The 20,446-nt window shown below is 37.4% G+C and overlaps 1 protein-coding gene across 8 annotated transcripts in view; it reads right to left on the minus strand.

The window, feature by feature from the left end:
* The window catches only part of LOC120539266 (neurexin-2-like), a 2,018,463-nt gene that overhangs the window by 1,086,141 nt on the left and 911,876 nt on the right, over nucleotides 1-20,446 (minus strand). The gene's annotated exons all lie outside the window — the stretch shown is intronic.

Raw genomic sequence — 20,446 nt, forward strand, 5'->3', positions numbered from 1 at the left:
CTATGTTAATATAAAATTCTGATCATGAAAAAGTTTTCTATTTACACATTTCTTTTAGAAAAACTATATATACAATATAATATATATATACAATGTAAAGATATTGTTAGTTTTATGGGAATTGTTACATATGCATTATTTTCAGTTTTATTTTAAAAATTTTGTAAAAACAATACTTTATTTCCAGCCCCGGGCGTGGTTACATCTCTTTCTCATAGGACGTATAATGCTGCTCGCACTGTGAAGGGGGTGCGGCTGAATAGATGCTAAGGAGATGCCGTTGGATCATCTGCTGTCTTTCTGCTGCTGGCGAGCTGCCTGTTCTGCTTGTCTCGCTGCCCGATCATTTCAAAGCCGGTACAGCAGCTGTCCTTTTGCCACTTCGCATCTCTGTTGCTCGCGTTGTGAAGGGGATAGGGTGGGGGGTGCAAGGGTTAGTTTGGCTGAGCGCACACTAAGGAGAAGTATTCTGATCATCTGCTTGTCTCTTGTTGTTGCTTTAAGAGCTGGGAGCACATGAAGCTTGTCTGTCAACAGCAATCCAACAATTGCTAGGTTAGATGCCCGTGGAGTTGTTTTAAATGATGTCTCACTGCCTTGTCTCGCATGACGTTGTAAACACAATACTTGTTCTTTATTTCTGGCCCCGGGCGTGGTTAAATCTCTTTCTCAGGATGTATAATGCTGCTCGCATTGTCAAGGGGGGGCGGCTGAACGCATGCTAAGGAGGTTCCATCAGATCATCTGCTGTCTTTCTGCTGCTGTCATGCTGTACTAATTCTGTTAGTATTGTATATCGTTTTAATATAGTTATTGTATTATCATTTTGACAGTATCTTTTAAGGTGGTGTCATGTGCCTGCGCTTGGGAGGCCATGGTGATTGCAATTACCTGCAGAACCAGGTTTTGGTGCTGTATTCTACTGACGTCTCTCTTCCTCCCTCAGTGGAATGGAAGATTGATAGCCCTTCCACCACTGACATCCATCTTCCTGGACCCACCCCTTCCTTTCTGGAATCCATATTACCAAAGGTTTGGGGATTTTAAATCAGTTCTGAAAACATGTCATTTTCACCTTTCACATAAAGAGTCACGCTCATTCTTTAGTGACCAGGCCTGTCTCCCCAGAATCCCAAACTCCCCACAGGCCATGGGGGACTAAAGTACACCTCTTTATCTTCAAGGAATATCGGATGTGGTGGATTAAAGTATATTACTCTGTCTTCAAAACAACACTCTTTCTTAAAATAGGACAAACATTACCCCTCGATATAACTGCAGACTGAAGTACAGGACGAAGTACATTGGGAAGAAAGTCAAGCTTATTGATATAAGTTCATAAACTGAATTATAAGGTATAAAATTGTTTAGATATTAACTGAGAAAGCAAAACAAGGACTGATATCCATACTGCCATTTTGTTCTCAATGGGCAGAAGAGAAATCTTTTCTGGTAACATCAGACATAAAGCAAAAACCAGCCTTGATGGAACAGCAGCCTACCAAAAAACACCCTCACATATACACATGTACTCCATCATATTGGACCAATTTCAAATCACTAATTACTCTGCTTATCTTTTTTATAGTCAGTGAATGCCAGAGGACCTGTACAAAATGCACACAGATACACAGAAGAAGAGTAAAGAGGGATGGGCACCAAAAATAAATAGAATAGGTAGAAATAGCCCTGAAGACTCAACATTGTAAAGTTACTTTGTTGGAAACATATATATGTTATATATATATATATATATATATATATATATATATATATATATATATATATATATATATATATATATATATATATATATATATATATATACTAAGGATATCTTCTAGTTGTAGAGACATTAGCCCACTACCACTATTTAAAGCTAATTTATAGTGTTGTGCCATTAGGGGTTATGAGACACAAAGTTCTCTCACTCAGTTGAATAATACAAATAATAATACAATACCTTCATTATCAGAATAAGTAGATATGTAGAGGGTAATAATATCAGTTCATTTAAGGGGGTGTTTTAAGTTCAATGTTTTTTTTTTGTTTACACCTAACAAACCACAGAGTAGGATTAAAGCCTTGTTATATTTTTCATATTTTAAAATGATGCACTTACTATCCATTTCGCAAATTTACATAAAGTTGAAATTGCTATCTGGTCCACATACTTTTGCCTCTGGCTGTAACCAAAGCTAACACTTCATTTTAGTTGTGATTTCAGTGCTTTAATGTTTATGCTGACACTAAAAATAATGTGCTTCAATCCTGCCTGGTCTGAGCCAGCGAATCCTTAACAGTGTAAGCATGATGTGTGTGTACCCTGATCTGGAAAATAAAATGAAACAGATAATGGATTGCTTCAATTTTAAACATGAGCCACAATGATGACTTATTATGGTTAATTTATTTCGTAAAAGAAAAATAGGTTGCTTCTTCTTTGTTGGTCAGGCAGTCCATCAAAGTGTGTATTCTTGAGTGTATAGCTGAAGGTGGACAAACACTGTGATAAGGCATGTTCTGCCATAATCTGGCAAATTAGAATGACAGCATTTCATGGTACATTATGTATTTCATACATTGTACATTCAAGGATGTCATCCTTATAAATAATATGAAAAATAAAAGAGTAATTGAGTATATATTAAAGTATATATACTACTGGTCAAAAGATTTAGAACACCTTGGTTTTTCCCATTTCTCTTCAGATTTAATTAGTTAAAATGCAAAGAATGACCTAATGTGGTGAATAGGTAAGCAGTAAACTACCAAAGGTTTAAATTTAAAGTTTATGATAGCAAAAGCTTAAAAAAGAACTATCAGAATATTTCTTCAGGGAACAACTAATAGGGTACAACCTACAGATGTGCTGCAGCAATTAAAGTAAATTAACCCTTGCAAGTTAAAGCAAACAATTTGCACAGGTGTCCCAACTTCTGTTGATTACTTAAAAACCCTCTATCTTAAATCAGAGCTGGAACAGACTGTGTTAATACACCCTGCACTGTAGAATGTTGTAAAACCCTGTGATAATGGCAAGAATTTATTCAGATGTAAAGTACAGAGCTCAGGGGTGCCAAGGCAAGAGAGCACTTTTATGCAAGCACTTCAGATTTGCTTCTCCACTGCTAAAATCCACTGGCCTGGGTATATGGTCATTAGTGAACCTGTGGAAAGATCCTGATTTGGATCTGCTTATTGAAGTGCATGAAGTTGCTCTCATTGACCTCAAATAAGCAGACAGAACCAGCAGTGTGAATGTGCAGGCAGGCAGTGCATGAGGCAGATGAGAGTGCATGGAGCCACATGAATGCAGGCACCTGTTTCAGCCAGAGAATAATCCTTAGGGAGAAATATTCCTTGTTTTCCACTCCAGAAAACTTTTTTAAAAGTCAAATAAACTTAATTCTAGTGAGTTCCATGTGTTGTAATTGCAAATTTACATACAAAACTTTTTTTTTTTTTTTGCTCATCACTAAAGATGAGATTTTGGATCTTAATGTAAAAGTAATAATGCAAATTATTACAAGTTTTTGATTTTGTTATTTTGGAATCTCCCTGTAATTTTGTAATAAAAAAATAATTCCGAAAATTAAAACTCCAGTTACATTTAATATGAGATAGAGAGACACCTGGTGGCATTGCCATTTATCACTATTACACCTTAGCTGATGTTGACACACTTCACAATCAATCTCCATATCAGAATGTTTCAGCTGTTAATGATGGACTACAGTCCAAACTGTACATATTTTCTTTGATAACTACTTTTTAAAGAGCATTCAGTGAATAACAATAGTGTTTCATTTACAATTCTTTAATTGAGGTTGATTGTTGATAGCACACTAGAGGTGGACTGGAACACACTTGGGCATCCTACTTTGTAGCTTAAAAACAGACTGCTGCTGAAAAAGGTACACAGTAGCATATTTTCAGACTGTATTTGGCACTCTGAGTTTAGCATCTACAACAGTTCATTAAGGTGATTGGTACAAAGTGACAAGGCAGGCAGAAGGCATAATAGTTTTTGATGATATTTTTTCATTATTTAACTCCAAAGAGTTCTTTTTTTTAATCCAAGTCTGAAAACACAGAAACATTTTGTAAAAGAAGATTTGAAATATTCACTTCATCATAGTTAATTAAGCTACTGATTGCTGTTACTGTAAACTGTAATTAACTAATTGTCCATTGGCACATACTGTACATCTAAAAAATGTTTTAAGTTCATGAGCGGCATTTTCTTTAAAATATTAATGGAAAAATGTATTATTGTTAGTAATTTAACATGATGAGGAGTTTAGACTGTATTCCAACCAACCAACCAACCATTTTCTAATCCGCCGAATCCGAAGACAGGGTCACGGGGTCTGCTGGAGGCAATCCCAGCCAACACAAGGCACAAGGCAGGAACCAATCCTGGGCAGGGTGCCAACCCACCGCAGTAGACTGTATTCCTTTCCACATAATGCTTCCATAACAAGCATTATGCGGTGTTTCAGAGGAAGTTTGAACTCTTTAATGCGATAAAATTCATCTTTCATGGCATACATTACATGTCATCCAGTCATCCATTACATGTAGAACTAAAGTTCAGTAAATCAGGAAGGATAGTCGCTTTGAAAACCCACAAAAATCGCTCCAGAAACTCCTTTCTTCCTAGTGCCATAAGACTTTTCAATGAGAAATATCAGAGATAATGATTAAGGTTTTGATATACAGTATATCCTGTAACCTTTTTTTTTATTTTTTTTTTGGTGTCAATATGTATTATCTAATTGCTTTACCTTAACCTTTCTTGTTTCTATTTGTCTGTTTTATCTCATTCTGTCTGTTACTAGATGCAACTGAGAAGGGAAATTTCATGTTTTCTAATGTAAAATGACTAAATAAAGAAACCTTAAACCTTAATAATTTAAAAAGCAAAGTCTCCATCCTTGCAGAATACTCCTGAAAAAATCCATATGGGAACAACATATCCAGGTTAAAGACATTAAGAACTTAAACTGTTATTTTAACTGCTAACAGAAAATACTTACAGAATGACAACTACACCATCTTGTCTTAAAGAAACAGCAAGGTTCCAGCCAAGTACAGTGATAGGCACCTGGGTAGGTAGGTAGGTGTTGTTGCTTAGTGACTGAAGTGTTGGACTGGAAACCGTGAGGGTATAGCTTCACATCTCACCCTGACTCACTGTCAAGGAGAAGGTGACTCACTTTATTTGCTGGTGCTCCAGTTCTTAGCCTGAAGTGCAGTACTGTGATTTGAGGTGAGAATTCAAGTAGCACTTCGCCAATACCATCTATGCAATGGCAGGATAGATAGATAGATAGATAGATAGATAGATAGATAGATAGATAGATAGATAGATAGATAGATAGATAGATAGATAGATAGATAGATAGATAGATTGTCAGTGATGTGACAAATGAGTGAATTTGCTAATTCTGATTATGAAACTTTTTGGATACTCAAAACTATGGAAACATTCAAATAAAATGAATAGCTAAAAACTGAGAATGATTTTAACCCTGGGAAAAAATTGCATCAGTCAAAAAAGAAAATGAAGTGCATCTGTCAAAATAGTATCTGTCTGCAATATCTAAATCAAGAAGTCAAATTTAGCTTTTATAGTTTAAACCTTTAGAAGTCACAATGTCTGGAAAGATTTTAGAATTTGACATGTTGATAATTATCATTGGCTGGCACAGGTTAAAGCTTCCTGGCTGACATGGTACATGTAAATTCTAGTTGGTATTTTTTATCTTTTTGATTTACTCTTCCCCTTTGGTTATTCAATGTTTTTTTACATTTTTTTTCTCTAACTTTAGGCATGATTAAACAGACAATCCCCACACAACATATATTTCTTATATTACTTTAGAGGGGAGAGTATATGACTGAAGTGTTTTGGCGTTCCAGGTTAAAGTCATTCTGCTTTCTATGCAACAGTAAACAAAACTGAAAAGCAAAGAGGTTACATTGTCACTGATTGATTTAGCTATTGACTTTAAGTTTAAATCATGTATAGGAATTTCTTAACTCATTTGTGTTTGTTAAACTTGAAAGAACACATAGATCTTTTTAGTCAACCAGTATTTAACGTATACCAGCTGGGGTACCCAATACTGCCTGAGTTGGAGGCTCCAGCTAAATTTCAGAGCAAAACATTGTGTATGGTCTTGCACAGTGCAATCTGCACAAAATTTGAGTTCAATGGTGTGGATTTACATATGAGACAAACACAAGCAGGATGCCAGCTAAATTATGGAATGAAGCATAGCCTATGGTGTTCCCCTGTACAAATGTGGAATCAGAGGAAAATTTGGCATAGATGGGTTCAACAGTGTGAATTTACATACCTGAAAAGCACACAACACACATATTCAGCTGTATACATTGTCACGTGCATACGCTTCGGAGGCTGCTTAAGAGATCTGGGGCCTCATGCATAAACAGTGCATACGCACAGAAATGTTGTGTAAGAACTTTCCACCTTCAAATCACGATGTATAAAACCTACACTTGGCATAAAGCCACACACTTTTCCACGGTACCTCATACCCTGTCGTACGCAAGTTCTCCGCTCGGTTTTGCAGACTGGCGGCACCCAGCGTCAAAGCAGTGCTACTGTTCCTGTGTGGTTACTCTTTTTTTTTAAAACCACATTCCTGCCGAGGCTTAATGAATACACTGAAACTAACCACATATTGTTTATTAGTGTAATGCATCTGATTGTAATTAACTTGTAACAATATAATGGTCCAGGGAATAGCCATAGTATTCCAAATACCATAACTGCTTTAGCGTTGTTACTCTCACTGCATCTTTTTTTTCTTCTTTCAGCTGCTCCCGTTAGGTGTTACCACAGCAGATCATCTTTTTCCATATTACTCTCAATGCACCACTAGGAGTATTTATATCACTGTATCTGAGTGGGGAATCACAGCAGCAGCTGATCGGAAAGAGAATTATCGGGATACAGTATCAAGCACACCCTGCCTCAGCCATGGCAAAACTTTTCAAAGCCTTTCCTGTACGGACTTCGTTGTTCAGAAACAGTTTCATTCCAAGAACTTTAAACAGTCAATCAGTCCATCAAGTGCTCCTTGGAGAACTGTTTGTACTTATAAGTACAATCACCTCACTGTAAACTTGCACTATAGTTATAATATTGCACAACCTGCGCCACTTTATAAAGCGCGTATTTACATATGATGACGATATCATTTTTAAGATGAAATGCAGCAAAATATGTTGATTATATTATATAGATAAAACTTTAACTTCATTTAAATAATCTGTATTGTTAATAATTAAACATGTGAGGGCACGGTTCCGCAGGGCTAGCTAGTTCACGGATTGATCCTACGTTGTGCTTTATTCTTTCTGGGGCTGACGCGGTACTGGAAAGATAGATGGATAGAATAATTAAACATGTACTACAAAGATATTTCAATGTTCCTTAAAAGTTTTCAAGAATCGTCATTGTAAGCTTACAGATGGCTTAACGTCTATTACAGAGCTCATTGTGTGGTGATTGGGTATGTGGAGAAAGAAAAGTAAGCACAGGAATTGGAGGTTAGTACATTTGAAAGAGACAGTACTGCTACAATAATTTTATCGAAGGTCGCACACAATCACGCACCGTGTTCCCCTGTTTAATAACATGCTTTAACTTGTATCATCATGAAAAAGATATCACGTATACATCTCAGTATTTTAATTATTCAGAGAGCTGTAATATCACAAATGTAATGGATTCTGTGTCCTATCAGAGAAAGAGAAAGCGGAAGCACGTAGTGATTCACACACATACAGCAAAAGATCAAATACAAAACAAAGCATTTAACTTGCTACTTTAATTACGATGTGATGAGAAACTGGTTAATTAAACGATTTTAAGATGAAGTTTATGATGTTCTACTTTAATGACAAAATAAACTACGTAATTAAAGTGGAAATTTTGAGATTGAAGTTGACATTTCATGCTTTTTTCCTACTGTGCGCCTTTTTTTCGCTGTACCTTAATAAGCTTTCATATGACACTCAGACGGTGGGCTACAAATCGCCTTTTCACAGCGACTTTGATATGTGACAACTTCTTTTTTATTTTGGGCTCTGTGCGACTTTGTGAACTTGAGCTTTCAAGTTTCTCCGACACGCTATGTCACTCGATCAGCTTCCTTTTGTTGTTTATACCACTGTTTAAACCAACAAATAATAAGTTTTTCTTCCGTTTTCCCTCTTGCTTTTTCCATTGTCCTTTCACAGAACACTGAGCTTAAGGGCTATTTATATAGATTTGAATATTCAAAGAGGCGTAATTCTGGGAGGAGTTGGGGCGGGATAGCACGTGCATGCAAGAGAGTTGCTTTTCACGCTGACCGGTATTTATGTAGCGGAAGAACGCGGAAGTGGGCGAACACACAGATTCCTGCATCTGGATTTTTCTGTGCGTAAGCACATTTCGGCTTTTGTGCTTACGTCATGTTATAGTGCAAATTCTGCGCACAGCGTTATGCATGAGGCCCCTGGTGACAGTAGTTACTTGTCAAATCCACCACTGACGTCACTTCCTTTGTCCACCCTCCTGCCTGGAACCCATGTGACCAGAAGTTTACTCAATTCTATATTGGACTCACATCTGATAAGACATTATCTGCATCTTTGTAAAAATAAGCTTTTATTTTTCATTTGTTTTCATTATATGGGGTCATGGACATGTTGCAGACATTTTTTTTCTGTGTTGTTTACTTTCTTACAGTATATATAAGAAGATGATGTCTTTCAAAGCCAGTATAATCATAATGACTGACTACCTTTTTAATCTCTCCATTCGTCATCTCCAATGTCAGCTCTTTGTACATCTCATGTTTTATTTCCTCTGGCTTTGATCCCTCCCTCTGTTCCTGTACATGTTAGCTGCTTTTCCTTTTCTGTCATGCACCAGATGAAGGCTACACAGCCAACACATCGTGTCTCTTACAGTACCTTCTTTTCTTTTCAGCAAGAGAATAATCTTTACCTTTCTTTCCTTCACAGATGCATGTTGACATGGCCTTTCACAACTCCTGTTGTATTTGATTCCCCGAACCTGCTCAAGTAAGCTTCTCAGTAAAACATGGCCTCCTTTTTATTAGAAGGAATGTCTATAAAAATGGGACTCAACAAATGAAAAGGGTGATGGAAAAAGATCTGTATGTTGTGGTAAAGTAGGAGCTGCTGGCTATAAGCACAAGATAATAAAATATTTCAAAATAATATCTATGGTGTAACAGAAATCCAATTTTAGAATAGCAATGCTGTAACAATATTTAACAACAGAGGTAATTTCCAACACCACTTTCATATTAGGTGAGATGTTTGCTTTCAACAAAATGCTACATGGGTGGTATGGTGAGGCAGGTATTAGCGCTGGTGCCTTACAGGTCTTGGGTTCAAAGCCCAGACTATTCTATACCAACGTGGGGTATCCATATTGTGTCCATGTCTGAGTGAGGCTTCCCTGGGTATTCCAGTTTCCTGTCACCATATAAACTCATCAAGGTTAGTCTGAAAGCTCAGATTTTTTTTAAAATCTTTGTATGAGTGTTGGTGTAGGAGTGACCAGTTGGAATTTGTCCATTGTGACTATTAAACTTGGAATCAAAGGACAAGCCATGGTAAACATCAGCTCAAGTGACTCTTCGCTAGGAAAATTTGGCATCCAAATCCAAAGAGTTAAAATGCTGTAAATGTCAAACTGAGTACAAAGGCTAACATGGCCATATTCCAGCCATTTACTGGTACGAAATTTTAGTTTTTGTTCTGGAAGTAATAGGCTGAAGGCCAAAATCTGTATGCCAGTCTGTACAGGCTCACTTAAAAATACTGCCCTGTTTTGACAGGAGGAATTGTTTCTCTTTATTATGAATAAGACTAACATAAGCCGTCTTCTTTCACTTCATAAAAGGGGCTCATTTGCTAGTTAGCCCCACTAACTATATAGCATTTATCACCACAGAACAGTATTTAGTTTACTTGTTTTATGAAGCAAGGCCTTTAAAGCAGACTGGTAGAAACACTCCACTTTCATGAAGAAACACATACTGTAATGCCTTATAACTTAAATTACAGCATAGAAAAAGTGTGGTTACTTACATCCAATATTGACAATCGACAATATTGACTCAATTATCTTTTAATCCCCTCAAGTGTAAATTTTTTGCAGTGGTTCTTATAACCCCTATCAAGTACAATGCAACTTATTTCAGGGAGGCTGAATTGGAACTCATTTGTCCAGGTGAAAATGACTTCAGGAGCAAGAATTAAATGTATAGAGCTGTTTAGCAGATTAAAAGGAAGGTCTACAAAAAAACCTGCCACAGGAGCAGATAGTGAGTGCAAAAATATCTTATAAATAAGGGTTCAATTTAGTTTTCATTCCACCACATAAACTGAAAATACAGTCATACACACAAAATAAGAAAAAAAACTCTATTAAAATTTATATGAATTTCCACATATCCTCTGTTACCTACAGGAAATGTAACCCATAGTCAATTGTGAGAGAATGCCAAGTATATTTTTTAATTATTGTATATTATTCCATTTATATTGAGTACATGACATAGGGAAGGTGGTCTGAAAGTTGTACGTGCTAAAAGCTGACAGAATGTGGGCCAGAGAGATAAAGTTACAGTGACAGTAAAATGGCTTTATACAGTTACAAAAGGTGCATTAAAAGAAAGGTGTTAACAGAAAGCTGGAGCACAAAGTCTCCTGGGTCTGCTTTGGCAAGTCTTGAAGGTTCAAATTGTGTTCTTTCACCTTCTCACCTTCAGCTTTCTTATGATTTATGAATCACTCATTATGATCCTGTCAAGAATTGGAGTTTTATCTGATTAACATTATAACATTAGCTGTCACTTACATTCCCTGATCTAAGTTTCACTGACTTTGATATATCTCACTGTCTTAAATCTTGTCATGATTTAAACTGGGAAAACTGAACTACAGCACTTTTGGGTGAAGGGGTGGTAATTGAGCAAATGTTCACTCTAGTAGTTTCACAAATGTTTTAATGGTACAAAATCATAGTGAAAAAAATCAACAAGTCGACATTTTCTTAAAGTGAAACCAAATATAGAATGTACTGTACAGTAGTGGAAACTTTTCCAATCATAAAACTACAGGACTGGATGATGAATTACTCTCACATCTTATCTTTCGGCCTCTCTTCCTCTGTCACTGAACCCGTGTTAAAGGAATTTCTCAACTCTGGAGTCAACTAATAATTGTGGCCACTAAACCCTCTTTTGGAATTACTTGTGGGGCAAGTCTGAAGCAGCTTGCAGGCAGCCTGTTGTCTTTGACAGATCATAAGAAGCCATAGCTCTCACACGAGAACTTTGTGCTGCTAGATATCTGATTGGTTAAGTTATGCTGCCCTCTGCAAAGCCATCCATTGGATAATTCTTTTAATTTGAGGGTTGGGTGCCCCTTACGGCAAATGTCCTAAACAAAAGGTGCAGATGTCTTCTCAGGATGCTATCTTCTTACTCTGGGGGAAGATTGCCTTATTGGATACACCTTCTTATTGGAGTTAAAATGAGTTATAAAGAAAAGAGCATGTATTCTGGTGTACTGTATTGGGACTTTGCACTGGATTGCATTAGTGTTTTTGGGCTATTTAGTTGCTTGTAGTGCTCCATGGAGCTTTATTTCTATACTAGACATTAAGCCCGTTACAACAACGGGCGCTAGAACGGTAGTGCATAAAGTGCATCAGTAGGAACAGTCTATATTAAATGGCAAGGGGCCTTGACCTCATTCTGTTTCTTGTCTTAATTTTTTTTTGTCAAAAATATTTTTGCAAGAAGCCTAAAGTAAAATTATAATAAAAATAAAATAGAAATGTATATGAAAATACAGTAAGTATAATTAATATTGCCTTAGTGTAAAACTTTGTAACAATCTGTAATACACAATATCTGAAGAAGATATTTAAGAAAGATTTTCTATTTTTTTCTATAAAATTTCATTATAGACAACATTTCTTGTAAATATTCTGTCTGAGTTTGGCAACAGTTTGCCTTGTTCAGGACCATCTACAACCTTGACAACAACATCTGGAAAACGTCTAACTCTTGATAATGCAACATATAACTGACCATGGCTGAATACTGGTTCTGGCAAGTAAATGCCAACTTTTTGTAAGGTTTGCTCTTCTGAGTCTTTCTCTTTTAGCATTTTTCTCACGCTCATTTTGTTTTTCTTCAATCGATCTATTTGCTCGTATTTTTGTCTTTCAGCCTTTCTTTTGTTGATGTTTACTTGTTGAGCTGACCGTTCTTCCAGGAGATGTTGCTTATATAGTTTTTGATTATCTGTGTCTTTTGTCCTACTTGACGTGTCCTTTATTTTTTCGGTGGCATGTTGTTAGTAGATATGTCCGTAATATATATATTTTTTGTTTTATTACTTTATTTTACTCTGTAGCACTTTGAGATCATTCATATAAAGTGCAGTACAGATAAAATGTATTATTATTATTATTATTAATATTTTCTCTTACAGTAATACTGGCTTGTATGTGGCTGTAATATGCATCAGTGTATTGTGTGCCTTTAATTTTGTCTCGCAGTAATACTGGTCCGTATTTCCGTAAAATGCCTTTCATTTTCTCAGACAGTAATACTAGCTTTGATGTCCGTAATTTGACTTTAATTTTCTGTCATAACAGTGGGCAATCAGCAGAGTGTCCCCAGCACCTGATGTAATGTGTGGCGTGCAGCTGATAATCGTGACTGTGTCGTCTCCCCAGCAAGTACTGTGCAGTTACCCAGCAAGTATTTTATTCTGTGCTGGCGTGTAGCTGATTATTGTATGTGTGGCGTCTCCCCAGCAACGGATTTTATGTGCGCGGCCGTAACTACCTAATCAGCACTCTCCCCAGCAATGATGTCTTTTATTTGCTTATCATGCGCTGCCGCGGCAAGGCCATTCACTGTGTGCCCAGCTTCCAGTGTGTGTGCGTCCACGGTGCTGTGCGCATGGGCAGGGCATGGTGCGATGTACATCGCGGCCCCACGCATGGGTATTTCACCAGAAGACACACACACACAGACACCTGGATGCACAGGGCTTTTATTAAAGAGGATAAGGACATTTTATGAGAGTAACATTTAATTTTATAAAGATCTGTTACTTGCCTTTATTTCTAACTTCATTACTAACCTAAAAACGGCAGGCAGTGTGGCGCAGTGGTTAAGGCTTTGGACTTCAAACCTTGAGGTTGTGGGTTCAAATTCTGACACTGTGTGATCCTGAGCAAGTCACTGTACCTGCCTGTGCTCCAACTTGGAAAAACAAAAGAAATGTCACCAATTGTATCATAAATGTTGTAAGTCACCTTGGATAAAGGTGTTGGCCAAATAAATAAATAAATGCAACTGGTCTTTGATGGTGATCTCTCCCTCTAGTGGGCATTTTTTGAAGTGCTTATTGGGACTTATTTGCTTTGAGACTCCTAGTCCACAACAATTTCTTCTTCCTAAGTTTAATATATATATATATATATATATATATATATATATATATATATATATTTATACATGTATTTATATATTTATATTTATATACTGGAGCACCTCTTACGGGATCTTCCAGACAGAGTTAGACAGACAGTATAATACAATTTTGCTTCGGAATATATTGGCATCTTTTCTACTGTACTTGATCTTCTGCTTGAATGTAAAACCTGATCCCCTCATATTTGTCTATAGGTTGAAGATAAGACACAAAGGGAAATCAACAAAAGACAAGTCTTTCTGCAAATGTTACTGAATAGGTAATATTAATGAGAGACAAATTTGACTTGCAGGTTAATGTGTCTTTTTGGCTTTTCACAGCCAGTAGATTATTGCCATTAGTTTTTCTTAGTGTGAAAAGTTAGCTTACAATTGTTTGTTTTCGTTCACTTTAGGAGTGACTCTTTTTTTTCTTTCTCGTGTTGTTTTCTTTCTCACCGGTTTCTCTCACAAGACACATTCTCAGTTTTTTGTCTATTTTGTTCACATAGGAAGATGTTGAAAGATTGCATCAAGTATAATCTGCATATCATTCATTCCTTTGTGTCTTTATTTAGCTGGTTCATCTGACCAATTATTAAAAATATATTCTACCCATTAATTGGTGATCTTAGTACTACAACTGCCCCAGCACTTTTCTGTAAACTCATTTTTGTACTACTTCTTACAGCACTAAGGAATCTCTGAAAAAATTCTTACAATGAACTAATTACATAACCAACACAAATGACAGACTGAAAGTAAAATCTTATAAATTTCCTTATTTGAAAATAGATTATTCTTTCTCTAGCAACTCAGTACCTCCAGTACCACCTACAACTGAACACCAGCAAAACCAAAGAGCTGGTGGTGGATTTTAGGAGGCCCAGGCCCCTCTTGTACCCCGTGATCATCAGAGGTGACTGGGTGCAGATGGTGCAGACCTATAAATATCTGGGAGTGCAGCTGGATGATAAACTGGACTGGACTGCCAATACAGATGCTCTGTGCAAGAGAGGACAGAGCCAACTATACTTCCTTAGAAGACTGGTGTCCTTCAACATCTATAATAAGATGCTGCAGATGTCCTATCAGATGGTTGTGGCGAGTGCCCTCTTCTATGCGGTGGTGTGCTGGGGAGGCAGCATAGAGAAGAGGGACGCCTCACGCCTGGACAAACTGGTGAGGAAGGCAGGCTCTATTGTAGGCATGGAGCTGGACAGTTTGACATCTGTGGCAGAGCGACAGGCACTGAGCAGGCTCCTGTCAATCATGGAGAATCCACTGCATCCACTGAACAGTGTCATCTGACTGAGGAGATCATTCCTCCCCCACACTTTGCAACTCTTCAGTTCCACCCGGAGGGGTAAACGTTAACACTACACAAGATTATTGACTGTTATACCTGCCTCACACTCACCACCTTGCATTTTTTAACTTGCACTTCATTTTTATCACTCTTTAATTAATATTGTTTTTATCAGTATGCTGCTGCTGGAGTATATAAATTTGTCTATCTATCTATTGTGGTCTATGGCTGGCTTGTTATCCTGGCCAATACCCCAGTCTGCCAGATGGAGCCCTCCCTGCAGCATGGAGGTGCCCCAAAGACCAGCAGGGAATCCTGGACAATGGAGTTTTCATGCACAGCCCTGCTGGATACCACAGTGACCGCTAAATGTAGCTGCAGGAAGGAGAAAAGAATATTATTTGCCCTACGCCCTGGAAGGACGTCCGAGTCACATGGACAAGGGGAATGATGTGCTTCTGGGGTGAAAAAAAAGAAGAGTTTCGATCTGACCCGGAAGTGCTAAAAAGTCACATGAACGTGACGGGTCACGGACTATAAAAGGACTGTGACAGCTCCCAGACGGCGAGCTGAGCTGAGTGGAAGGGTGGCAACGTGTCTGGGAGTGGTGGATTGGTTTATTGTGATTGTATTGTGGAGTATTTATGAGTATACTGGAGAGGAGGGTGCTTTATGCACTGTTGATTGATAAAAAGTCATTATTTCAGACTTTTATCTGGTGTCTGGCGTATTGGACAAGGGTTCAAGGGAGCCCCTATCTATCTATCTATCTATCTATCTATCTATCTATCTATCTATCTATCTATCTATCTATCTATCATCACAGAAGAATACATCCCCAACTGGTGAAGTTGAAATCTCTAACACCTTTTTCAAATGTTCCCGTACAGTATATACTTTTCCATAGATTTTATCTCAGTCGCATACAGAATAAACCGATTCCTGTTTTCCAGCATAGCAGCAGACAAAAGATGGATGACAGCATTCACATCTGGGTGGCAGAATGGCTGATCTTTGGATTGGATTTACTTTATTGTTATTCAAACTATACAACAAAGAGTATACAGCTGAATGAAATTGTGTTTCTCCAGGCTCAATGTACAGACACTAACATAAAGACAATTGCACGTTATGCAACAAAAAATATTGGTTGTTAAGAACTTGATCAAATAATTTTTATAAAAATGTGAACTTCTCTGGTAACAACTAAACACAATTATATACTAAACACAACTGAAAACACTCTCCTCCATTCTCCCCATAACTATCAGTTTTCTATATCTGAGCTGTGCTGTTTCCTATGATTTGTAATGTAATCATTTTTTCAAGCAGATATACAACATGCAGGCTAATCATCTACATGAGCTGTTATGGCATTTTATACCAAATTAACTCCAATTTTCATTTATGATCTAATGGCATACCAATAATATTTTCTATTGCTAATTTATTTAATTATTTTAGTAATTTCCCTATTATTCCACAACACACCACCATGGACGATGGTTACTTGTTAAAATGAATCAACATTGTTCTGCTCATTAAGTTTGCTCCATATCTAAGTGCTCCTTTTCTGTGGACTTCTGGACATTCTACTGAGGGATGCTGTAGTTTCCCAGTATACAGGTCTATTGTAAAATAAAATAATTTCAACTTTCTTGATTAGTTAGTCAGGCATATCCCACATGCATGAAAAATGGAGATACAAATACTGGTCTACAGTTCTACTCAAACTGTTACTGTGAGGTGTAGCAAATCTGTATTATCTAATCTATTAAGTTATTTCCCATTTTCTAACATTCTAATTCATCTTTATATCCCCTAAAATGTAAAGCCCATTTCTAATTATGAACATTAATGTACTGTTTTGCATACAATAGTATAAAGAAAATGTTTGTTAAACCCTTTTCTTTAAAACTGCTTGGAATTATTTGTAAAAGTTTGTTAGACTGCCCCAAACATGTATAAAGTAAAGTTGCGTGGAATCTCTAAATTGGCCTCATTTGAATGAGTTTGGATGTATCCAAAAATATGCCCAATGATGGACTGGTGCCCTGTTCTCAAATGGCCCCCAGCTTCCCACCAGTGTTCCCAAGATAGACACCAGTTCACTGTGAATTAGAATACATAAAATGTTGCAGCATAGTACACAAATTAGAATGGATGGCAGTGGATCAAGATCCTTTCTGTCATGCTATATTGATTTTTACTCTTTGTTATTATTCAAAATGAATTTGTACCAGCATGTCTCTTCTGACTAGAATGGACACTGTAACAGTAACTCTCCATGTCCAGAATAAGTGAAAAAAAAAATACTTTATTTACAAAACACACAGGGAACAAGTGCACAAAAGCACCAAATAAAATGGAATAAATTGAATACCCGGCTCTTACGATGGGTCTACCCATATTGGGTTTTGAACTCCCTTCTGCCTGAATATTACTCCCTTTCTTACTTGCCATCTTTCCCTTTCATGTGAGTTTTTGCCCTGTTCTTCCTTTCAATTCTAGACTCGGTTAGAAATAGAGATTAGCTTTGTGCATTATTTTTTGTTGTTAATCAATATTTCATATTTTTGTTTTATTTTATTGTTTTTTGCTGATATCATAAACACACTATTTTGCTTTCCTGCCTCTTATACCATTCATTTTGTTGTTAGAAATGATGCAATCGATAGTAGTGCTGTTCAAAACATCATCATTCTTGTGAACGTTTTAAGGTGACACCACGGTATCAATAGCGAATAAGAATCTAAAGAAAACCAATTTAAAACTTCAAGATTCTTCCTAAATGTTTAAGTCAAGGCATTATAGGAGTCAAACTTTTGCTCACGGTTTTTCCAACTTCAAATTTTGTTTTATGTTTTGTGCTCAGACAATCAGTTATTTGTCTTCCTAGTTTTTGACCACAGCCTGTTTTTGTTTTCAACCATTCTTCTGTTTTGCATAGTTGTTTCTTCATTTACATCTTACTTCACAATTGGTCACTTGTCTGATAATATTCTCTGTGGCAGATGCAAGCATGAGAAATACAAAGCAAACTTTTACCGCACTTTAATAAGAACTACTACATTCTTTGTTACATATTGTGATGGACAGCTGGGTCCCATGCCCGGCTGGGATGTCCCAGCTGCATCTGTTCCAGGGGAGCAACCATGGGCAGCTCAGTACCTCCCCTGGGACGCTTGGTGGCAGCCTCCCTGGCCAACGGTGATCCCCCAACCTTTCGCATGGCTCCATGGGAAATGGAGTCTTCCACAGCCTGGTTGAGAGCTCGGATGGCCGCTAGGGGGAGCTGCATAGAGTCAACAGCCCGGCTGGACGAGTCTTCAGCCCCACCCGAAAGTGCAATTTCGACCAGGTGGTCAAGCACCTGGAACGCTTCCGGGTGGGCTATAAAAAGGGCCAGCCACCACCACTCAAGAGCCAGAGTCAGGAGGAGGAGGAGGACAAAGCTAGAGGAGGAGTGGTGGTAAAGAAAAAGAGTGTTTTGGTGATTTCCTTTGTGTTGTGTTTGCTTTGGGACTGTGTTGGGCTGTGTGACACAGGGAAGACGTGTCCCACAGCTGAAGAATATAATAAAGTCCCTGTTAATTTTGTACATGTCAGTCTGTGCCGGGTTGGGCACTATACAGCGTCCTGATTACAATATACAAATGTGTGTGGTGCTACTAGCCTATAATGGAAAAAGAAAGACAAAGCATTTAATAACAAGCTTTTGGTAAAAGTTACATTTACATATTTGGCGGGCACATTTTTCCAAGACAACTTACAGTATTTGAGATACAATACAATTGGTCACATTTTCAATTTCAATTTTCAATTCTTTATTGTCATGTGTACAAGTACCACATGTACAATGAGATGCTTGCTTGCATGTGCCCCTGCAGACAGTGAACATAGACAAAAAAACACGCACAATATACAAATGAATATAATAAGTAATTATATAAAACCAGAATCCTATGAATAAATAGAAACAGTGGCAGAAGTATATGTGCAGGTAGCAGTGGAGGTGACACAAGGTTACTGATTGTTCATGAGTCTGATTGCAGTTGGGTAGAAACTGTTCCTGAACCTGGAGGTGCGTGTCCGAATGGACTTTAGTTGCCTCCTCGAAGGGGGGAGTGTGAAAGTGACAGTGCAGGGTGGCTGAGGTCCTGCCTGATATGGTTCATTTTCCTGAGACAGCATGTAGTGTGGATGTTTGGTTTTTAGGTTTTCCAATTGGAACACAAACAACTGTGACTTGCTTAGGATCACACAGTTTAAACAGCCAGATTTCATCTCACGGCTTTAGGGTTTAAAGTACAAAGTCTTAACCACTACCCATACACTGGTGGGTTGTGGGGCACACAGCAAAGCAGCACTGGGGTTTTGAATGTGTAACTCTATACTCTGTATAACACCACCTAGACCATTTTTATTTCTGTAGGATATTCAATGGTTTATTTTCAATGTGTTGTTATTGTTCCTGATTGTTTTGTAAAGTGAGTTATGAGAGTGCTCACTGTATAAAGAGGTTGTATATAACATCAAACTTGATTGATGAATGAACTCTACCCAGCAGCACCTGAAAAGAGAAGCTCTTCCACAGGTTTTACAGCAGTCACAATCACATCCACATGCTCAGAATTTCTTCTTAACACTACAAGGGCATTAAGTGTTTCCTTTGTGTTGTTATCGGCACAATCCAGGCATCAGTGATTCAATGAGAGCAAAAAACGGTCATTGTAAACATAGAAGATATGTTTTCTACCCTCACTAGGAAAATGCAATACAAGCAGATGTGCCATACATACTCAGTGTTGATATATTTTCTTCACATTAAATGAAAAAATATGATGCTGCTTCTTTGAGCGATATGCTTGTACATTCATTTCCATAACTACCAAAAGCTATCTGTGACTTTTTGGTGTAAAGGACAGTTCAGTTAATTTTGTAGACCTACTCTTGTAAAAACTATCTCATTCTTCATTTCATAGAGTAATCCTGTTGATTTTCTTAAGTACTTTTAAATATGTAATCTTATTTGAATCACTATAATAAGTAAAAGTAATAGCTGATGGGCTGATTGCCCATCTAGAAAAAAATATATATTAGAGAAGAGTATCAACATGCCACACTTTATAACACGCATGAAGAGTTTGAACAAAAAAGGAGGAGTGCTAGTTTTTAAGCTAATACACAAACAAGTTGGAAGGATGGCTGTAAACATCTTCATAGAAAATCACAGAAAGCATACTAAAATTATTAACTACTAAATTAGAGTATAATATACCAAGTGGAACATGAAAAGCTAGCCTGTAAACTATGGAGTACACATTGACATGACTTTCATGGCATGTCCATCCATCAAGATATTCAATGCCTTGACTTATTAAGGTACCTTTCTATAGAACCCACAATGCCTGTGAAAGCCTCTGGTGTGCAGAGGGACTGGTATCTTGGTTTCAGTGCATCACTCATAGAACCAGTAGTACGCCTCTTTTTCATCAGTTGCTGTGCAAGGCTTTTTGCAGGAGTATTTAGAACACAATATTATTTCATGAATCCTTCATGTGTCAATTTAAAGGAG

This window comes from Polypterus senegalus, chromosome 11 (assembly GCF_016835505.1).
Source record: "Polypterus senegalus isolate Bchr_013 chromosome 11, ASM1683550v1, whole genome shotgun sequence".
NCBI classification, from domain to species: Eukaryota; Metazoa; Chordata; class Cladistia; order Polypteriformes; family Polypteridae; genus Polypterus; species Polypterus senegalus.